The sequence below is a fragment of the Triticum dicoccoides genome, chromosome 7B (assembly GCF_002162155.2).
Source record: "Triticum dicoccoides isolate Atlit2015 ecotype Zavitan chromosome 7B, WEW_v2.0, whole genome shotgun sequence".
NCBI classification, from domain to species: domain Eukaryota; kingdom Viridiplantae; phylum Streptophyta; class Magnoliopsida; order Poales; family Poaceae; genus Triticum; species Triticum dicoccoides.
In genome coordinates this window covers 756,485,995-756,494,580 of record NC_041393.1, presented here as the reverse complement: position 1 = coordinate 756,494,580, position 8,586 = coordinate 756,485,995, and positions in this window count along the sequence as shown.

Sequence of the window (8,586 nt, the reverse complement as noted above, 5' to 3'; positions counted from 1 at the left end):
AGCGGTGGCGTTGCCTCTGGATGAACAAGACCCCGTGGTGTGGAGGGCTGGATGAATAGTAGACGGTGGAGGGGTGGCCGTGGAGGGGTGGTTGAACAGGACCCCGTGGTGTGGAGGGCTGGATGAATAGTAGATGGTGGAGGGGTGCCCGTGGAAGGGTGGTTGAACAGTAGCCGGTGGAGTAGCGCGCGGTGGAGGCTGGATGAACAGGAGCCCGTGGAGGCTGGAGGAGGTCGACGGTAGCCCGTGGAGGCTGGAGGAGGTCGACGGTGGAGATGAACAGTATCCCGTGGAGTCCCGTTTTGCGGTACGCCACACCCCTCCCGATGAACAGGACCCCTGTTTCGACCGTAGCGCTCCAACACAAGTCCGTTTCGTCCGTTTTGCGGTACGCCACACCCCTCCCGATCAACAAGACCCCCGTTTCGACCGTAGGAGGTCCGTTTCCTCCGTTTTGCGGTACGCCACACCCCTCGCGATCAACAGGACCCCCGTTTCGACTGTATGAGGTCTGTTTCCTCCGTTTTGCGGTACGCCAGACCCCTCCCGGTGAACAAGATCCCGTTTCGAACGTGGCCGGTCGAACACAAGGCCGTTTCCTCCATTGTGCGGTACGCCAGGCCTCGTTTCCATCGCCTGTTTCGTCCAAGCCCTCCCGATGAACACGACCACGCATTCCATTCTGACCCAGTCGGTTGGCTCCCACGCGTTCCGTTGCCTCCCATGAACACGACGCATTCCGTTGCCTCCCCATGAAAACGACGCATTCCGTTGCCTCCCCATGAACACGACGACGACGCTGTTTCTCCGTTCCGACCCGGCCATGTACGTATGCGCGAGTAGGCATTCAAGACCCTGCCCGTATGTACCTACGTGGCCGTATTTTCTTTCTTGCACCCTCGCCTCTATACGTACATGTACATGCTACGTGCGCGCCTCTACTACGACACGTGCGCGCCTCTACAACAACCAGTATGTACGTACACATTCGCGACCAGAATGACAACACTACGTACGCTTCGACCAGGTGGGTCCCGACTGTCAGGCACTTCCTTGCCTGCGAAGATGTAGCTGGTGGGTCCCAACAGTCAGGGGGCAAATCGTTTTGCCCGGACGCACTTCCTTGCGTGCGAAGATGTAGCTGGTGGGTCCCAGCAGTCAGGGGGGCGAATCGTTTTTTTACCCCGAACGCACTTCCTTGCGTGCGAAGATGTAGCTGGTGGGTCCCGGCAGTCAAGGGGGCGAATCGTTTTTTCGCGAAATACGGTGGCCCGTCTGGTGGGTTCCCGTTGTCAGGTGGAGAAATAATTATTTTGCACGTAATAAGGAGGCACTTCCTTGCTGCGGCCGTGGACCAAGCTGTCAGCCTCTCCACGTACAGTCCACGTTCGACGGAAGCCGTTCCTTGACCACGTTGACCACGCCACGCCGAGAGCACCAGGGCGGTGGACGATGGCGAGGCCTAGGACGGGGACGACGCGGAGCCGGGGAAGACGCGGCAGTGGATGCCCACACGTAGAGGAGTACGAGGGTTCACTGGTTCACTGCGGTGTGACGTTGCCGTCGCCGCAGAATAGCAGGGGGTGTGGGTGAGTAGAAGGATGGCCTGGCCAGCGGTGGGAGTAGTAGGGGGCGGTGAGGCCTCCGCCGCATCGCAGCCTGCCACGGGAGGCAGGAGCACGAGGCACGACCGGCGCTGGTTTGGGCGGCTGGAGCAAGAAGACAAGAGGTTGAAGAAGCACTACGGCCGTTGGATGGACATCGTACGGTCACTGGAGCTAGAATCGTGCATATTGACTAAGTTGACAAAGCCCTCCGTCCACGTCAACTTAGTAGGCCCACAAGTCAGCCTGCCACTATACTGGGTTCCAGCTAACAGGCGGAGTATTCATTTTTTTTGTGCGTAATAAGGAGGCACTTCCTTGCGTGCGAAGATATAGCTGGTGGGTCTGAGCTGTCAGCGGCGGTAACTTTTTTTCATGAAATACAGAGGCCCTTTCAGTGGGTCCCTGATGTCAGGTGGAGGAATCATTATTTTGCGCGTAATAAGGAGGCATTTCCTTGCGTGCGGCCATGGACCCAGCTGTCGGCCTCTCCACATACAGTCAACTTCAGATGCATGTCGGTCATTGACCACGTTGACCAGGCCGCGCCGAGAGCACCAGGGCGGTGGACGACGGCGAGGCCTAGGAAGCGAACGACATGGAGGCAGGGAAGACTCAAAAGTTGTTTCCCACGCGAAGGGGAGTACGACTGAACGAGGATTTACTGGTTTGTCTGTCGTCGCCGGAAAATAACAGCAGGTGTGGGTGAGTAGAGGGATGGCTAGGCCAGCGATGGGAGTACGATGGGGCGGTGAGGCCTGCGCGGCAGCACAGCCGGCCGCGGGGAGGAGGGAGCAGGCAGTCCCGACGGCACTTGTTTGAGCGGCTGGAGCAGGAAGAGCAGAGATTGAAGAAGCACGACGGTTGTTGGCTGGCCATCCAACAGTCACTGCTTGTGCGTCAACCTTTTTTTAGGAAAGCCTCAAATCTATGGAAAACGGCATACAGCCCATCTGCCATTATTTCTAATAATTTACAACCCATTTGCTAATTCTTAAGGTTTTTTTGAGCCCATATTCTTTTTATTAGCATTACAGCCCATACTGCGGCCACGGTTAAAAAATTATACGAAATTTTGAATATTTCGGTGCGGTCCGAACTGTTTTTAATTACGAAATTTCGACTCACATTCAAACTGATTTTAAAAATAAATGTATATCAATATAAAATCCAACAAATTCTCCACGCATAAAAATTAATGTAATTTAAAATCTCGAAATGAAAAAAAAGATATTTGAAACTAATTGCCGGTTTGATGTGTTTTATAAATGTACAACCCATTTCTCATTACTGATGGGCCATTTTCTTGGCCAGCCGAATGAAAGCTCTGCTCGTCTTGAAAGATTTGCAGCCCAACAGGCCTGACAAAGCGACTTAGTTGGCAAATCACAAAAAAACTAGGTTGTGGCCGTGGACCCAGCTGTCAGCCTCTCCACATACAGTACTCTTCCGACGGAAGTCGTTCCTTGACCCCGTTGACCATGCCGCGCGGAGAGCACCATGGCGGTGGACGATGGTGAGGCCTAGGAATGGGACGACGCGGAGCCGGGGAAGACGCGGCAGCGGAAGCCCGCGCGGAGAGGAGTACGAGGGTTCACTGGTTCGGCTGCGGTGTGAGGCTACCGTCGCCGCAGGGCCTGGCTAGCGGTGGGAATAGTAGGGGCGGTGAGGCCTCCGCGGCAGCACAGCCGGCCACGGGAGGCAGGAGCATGAGGCATGACCGGCGCTGGTTTGGGCGGCTGGAGCAAGAAGACCATAGGTTGAAGAAGCACTACGGTTGTTGGATGGACATCGTACGTTCACTGGAGCTAGAATCGTTCATATTGACTAAGTTGACAAAGCCCTTCGTCCATGTCAACTTAGTAGGCCCACAAGTCAGCCTACCACCAAGGTGGGTCCCAGCTAGCAGGGGGAGTATTCATTTTTTTGTGCATAATAAGGAGGCACTTCCGGTGGGTCCGAGCTGACAGCGGGGGGGACTTTTCTTAGCGAAATACGATGGCCCGTCAGGTGGGTCCCAACAGTCAGGGGGCAAACATTTTTTCGCAAAATACGGTGGCCCGTCCAGTGGGTCCCTGCAGTCAGTTGGAGGAATCATTATTTTCCGCGTAATAAGGAGGCACTTACTTGCTGCGGCCGTGGACCCAGCTGAAACTCTCCACGTACAGTATACTTTCGATGGAAGTCATTCCTTGACCACGTTGACCTCGCCGCGTTCCGTTGCATGCATGCGACCATGGGCGTGGTGCGTCCCCACTGTCAGCCTCTCACGTACAGTCATCTTTCGATGACTCTCGGTTGTTGACCATGTTGACCACACCGTGTCGAGCGCACCCAGACTGGAACGACCCGGAGATGGGGAATACGGGGCAGTGGAGTCGCAGATGGAGAGGAGTGGGAAACTTTACTGGTTCGGGTGCGCGGCAGCACAGCCGCGGTGCACGGGAGACAGGAGCAAGAACAGAGGTTGAAAAAGGAGCACGGCTGTTGGATTAACATCCAACGGTCCAGCTGCTAGAATCATTTGTTGATTAAGTTGACAAAGCCGTGCGTACACGTCCGCTTAGTGGGCCCACAAGTCAGTCACCAAATCTGACGGGTCTCAGCTGTCAACGGGATGAATAATTTTTTTCGCAAAACAAGGAGGCACTTCCTTCCATGCGAAGAAACAGCCGGTGGGTCCCAACTGTCAGGTGGAGGAAACATTTTTTCATCTTAATAAGGAGGAACTTTCCTTGCGTGCGACCATGGACCTCGTGGGTCCCAGCCGTCAGGCTCTCTGCTACGTCTCGAGCTTGCGTTGGTTTTCCCCGAAGAGGAGAGGATGATGCAGCACAGTAGTGTAAGTATTTCCCTCAGTTTTTGAGAACCAAGGTATCAATCCAGTAGGAGGTCACGCGCAAGTCCCTCGTACCTGCACAACACAATAGCAACTCGCAACCAACGCTTAGGGGTTGTCAATCCCTTCATGGTCACTTACGAGAGTGAGATCTGATAGAGATAATATTTTTGGTATTTTTGGTATAAAGATGCAAAGTAAAAAGTAAAGGCAAAGCAAAAACAAAGCAAGTAAATAAAGTGATATAGATTGATATGATGAGAATAGACCCGGGGGCCATAGGTTTCACTAGTGGCTTCTATCGAGAGCATAAGTATTCTACGATGGGTGAACAAATTACTGTTGAGCAATTGACAGAATTGAGCATAGTTATGAGTATATCTAGGCAATGATCATGTATATAGGCATCACGTCCGTGACAAGTAGATCGAAACGATTCTGCATCTACTTCTATTACTCTACTCATCGACTGCTATCCAGCATGCATCTAGAGTATTAAGTTAAAAACAGAGTAACGCCTTAAGCAAGATGACATGATGTAGAGGAATAAATTCATGCAATATGATAAATACCCCATCTTGTTATCCTCGATGGCAACAATACAATACGTGCCTTGCAACTCTTTCTGTCACTGAGTAAGGACACCGCAAGATTGAACCCAAAGCCATGCACTTCTCCCATTGCAAGAACTACCAATCTAGTTGGCCAAACCAAACGGATAATTCAAAGAGACTTGCAAAGATAACTCAATCATACATAAAAGAATTCAGAGAAGAATCATATATTTTCCATAGATAAGTTGAATCATAAACCCACAATTCATCGGTCTCAACAAACACACCGCAAAAACAAGATTACATCGAATAGATCTCCACAAGAGAGGGGGAGAACATTGTATTGAGATCCAAAAAGAGAGAAGAAGCCATCTAGCTACTAGCTATGGACCCGAAGGTCTGAAGTAAACTACTCACACTTCATCGGAGGGGCTATGGTGATGATGTAGAAGCCCTCCGTGGTGGATGCCCCCTCCGGCGGAGCTCCGGAACAGGCCCCAAGATGGGATCTCGGGGATACAGAAGGTTGCGGCAGTGGAATTAGGTTTTTGGCTCCTGTTCTGATCATATGGGGATACGTAGGTATATATAGGAGGAAGGAGTACGTCGGTGGAGCTCCGAGGGGCCCACGAGGTAGGGGGGCGCGCCCAGGGGGGCGCCCTCCACCCTCGTGACCTCCTCGGAAGCTTCTTGGAGTAGGGTCCAAGTCTCCTGGATCACGTTCGGTGAGAAAATCACGTTCCCGAAGGTTTCATTCCGTTTGGACTCCGTTTGATATTCCGTTTCTTCGAAATACTGAAATAGGCAAAAAAACAACAATTCTGGGCTGGGCCTCCGGTAAATAGGTTAGTCCCAAAAATAATATAAAAGTGGAAAATAAAGCCCAATATAGTCCAAAACAGTAGATAAAGTAGCATGGAGCAATCAAAAATTATAGATACGTTGGAGACGTATCAAGCATCCCCAAGCTTAATTCCTGCTCGTCCTCGAGTAGGTAAATGATAAAAAAGAATTTTTGATGCGGAGTGATACTTTGGCATAATTTCAATGTAAAACTTCTTAATTGTGATATGAATATTCAGATCCGAAAGATTCAAGACAAAAGTTCATATTGACACAAAAATAATAATACTTCAATCATACTAATCAAAGTAATCATGTCTTTTCAAAATAACATGGCAAAAGAAAGTTCATCCCTACAGAATCATATAGTTAGGCTATGCTTCATTTTCGTCACACAAAGATGTTCCCAACTTCTATACCCCTGATGACAAGCCAAGCAATTGTTTCATACTTAAATAATCTCAAACTTTTTCAACCTTCACGCAATACATGAGCGTGAGCCATGGATATAGCACTATGGGTGGAATAGAATATGATGATGGGGATTGTGTGGAGAAGACAAAAAAGGAGAAAGTCTCACATCAACTAGGCGTATCAATGGGCTATGGAGATGCCCATCAATAGATATCGATGTGAGCGAGTAGGGATTTCCATGCAACAGATGGACTAGAGCTATGAATGCTCAACAAAAGAAAACTAGTGGGTGTGCATCCAACTTGCTTGCTCACAAAGACCTAGGGCATTTGAGGAAGCCCATCGTAGGAATATACAAGCCAAGTTCTATAATGAAAAATTCCTACTAGTATAAAAAGACAACTTATGAGACTCACTACATGAGGAACAAGGTGCTACTTTGAAGCACAATATATGAGACTCACTACATGAAGAACAAGGTGCTACTTTGAAGCACAAGTGTGGAAAAAGAGATAGTAGCATTGCCCTTTTTTATTTTCTTTTATTTTTATTTTTATTTTCTTTTTTGGGGGGCCTTTTTTTTTGCCTTTCTCTTTCTTTGGGGGGGCCTTTTTTTGCCTTTCTCTTTTTTTGGGCAATGCTCTAATAATTGTGATCATCACACTTCTATTGATTACAACGTAAGGATTACAACTCGAAACTTAGAACAAGATATGACTCTATATGAATGCCTCCGGCGGTGTACCGGGATGGTGCAATGAATCAAGAGTGACATGTATGAAAAATAATGCATGGTGGCTTTGCCACAAATACGATGTCAACTACATGATCATGCAATGGCAATATGACAAAAGTAAAGTATGTCATGATGATGATGATGATGGAAGTTGCATGGCAATATATCTCAGAATGGCTATGGAAATGCCATAATAGGTAGGTATGGTGGCTGTTTTGAGTAAGATATAAGGAGGTTTATGTGTGATAGAGCGTATCGTATCACGGGGTTTGGATGCACTGGCGAAGTTTGCACCAACTCTGAAGGTGAGAAAGGGCAATGCACGGTACCGAAGAGGCTAGCAATGGCGGAAAGGTGAGAGTGCGTATAATCCATGGACTCAACATTAGTCAAAAGAACTCATATACTTATTGCAAAAATTTAGAAGTCATCAAAAATCAAGTACTACGCGCATGCTCCTAGGGGCATAGATTGGTAGGAAAAGACCATCGCTCGTCCCCGACCGCCACTCATAAGGATGCACAAGCCAGGTACACTTCATATTTCAAATTTGTTACACAACTTTAACCATACGTGCATGCTACGGGATTTGCTAACTTCAACACAAGTATTTCGAAAATTCAAAATCACCCAACTAGCACGACTATGATATTATCACCTCCATATCTCAAAACAATTATCAAGCATCAAACTTATCTTAGTATTCAACGCACTCAAAAGAAAGTTTCACATATCTTGAATACCAAGTATATTAACATTAAGCAAATTACCATGCTATTAAAAACTCTCAAAATAATCTAAGTGAAGCATGAGAGATCAAGTTTCTTTAAAACAAATCCACCACCGTGCTCTAAAAGATCTAAGTGAAGCACTAGAGCAAAAACTATCAAGCTCAAAAGATATTAGTGAAGCACTATGAGCATTCTAACAATTTCCAAATCATGTATGGCTCTCTCAAAAGGTGTGTACATCAAGGATGATTGTGGTAAACTAACAAGCAAAGACACAAATAATACAAGACGCTCCAAGCAAAACACATATCATGTTGGTGAATAAAATATAGCTCCAAGTAAATTACCGATGGAAGTGGACGAAAGAGGGGATGCCTTCCGGGGCATCCCCAAGCTTTGACTTTTTGGTGTCCTTGGATTATCTCGGGGGTGCCATGGGCATCCCCAAGCTTAGGCTCTTGCCACTCCTTGTTCCATAATCCATCAAAAGAATTCACCCAAAACTTGAAAACTTCACAACACAAAACTCAACAGAAATCTCGTGAGCTCCGTTAGATAAAGAAAACAAAAGACTACTTCAAGTACTGTAATGAACTCATTCTTTATTTATATTGGTGTTAAACCTACTGTATTCCAACTTCTCTATGTTTTATAAACTAATTTACTAGCCATAGATTCATCAAAATAAGCAAACAACACACGAAAAACAGAATCTGTCAAAAACAGAACAGTCTGTAGTAATCTGTAACTAACGCAAACTTCTGGAACTCTAAAAATTCTACCAAAATAGGAAGTACTGTAAAATTTGTTTATTGATCAGCAGCAAAAAGAATCAATGCAAAATCACGTTCCTGTGATTTATCAT